Genomic DNA, 411 nt, shown 5'->3' on the forward strand with positions numbered 1-411 from the left:
TGAACGGACATCTTTTGAATATTCCACCCACGCACCAAAGAACACACTTTGTACTCAGCAACCCATGGAACTTTTTCAAAAATTGACCAAATACTGGGCCACAAAACAAACCTCAACAAATACAAAAAAAATTGAAATAATTCCATGCATTCTATCAGACCACAATGCAATAAAGCTCAAAATCAACACAGGACAAAACCCTAGTCACTACATGAACTTGTGGCGATTGAGCAACACACTCCTAAACAATGAATGGGTCAAAGGAGAAATTAAGAAAGAAATAAAAGAATTCCTGGAATTCAATGAAAAGGACAAAACAACACAACACAACCTCTGGGGCACTTTAAAAGCGGTCCTAAAAGGGAAGTTTATAGCTCTAAGTGCCTACATTAAAAAATTAGAAAGAGTCCA

This window comes from Nannospalax galili, unplaced genomic scaffold, assembly GCF_000622305.1.
Source record: "Nannospalax galili isolate Female #2095 unplaced genomic scaffold, S.galili_v1.0 scaffold340, whole genome shotgun sequence".
In the NCBI taxonomy this organism is placed as follows: Eukaryota; Metazoa; Chordata; class Mammalia; order Rodentia; family Spalacidae; genus Nannospalax; species Nannospalax galili.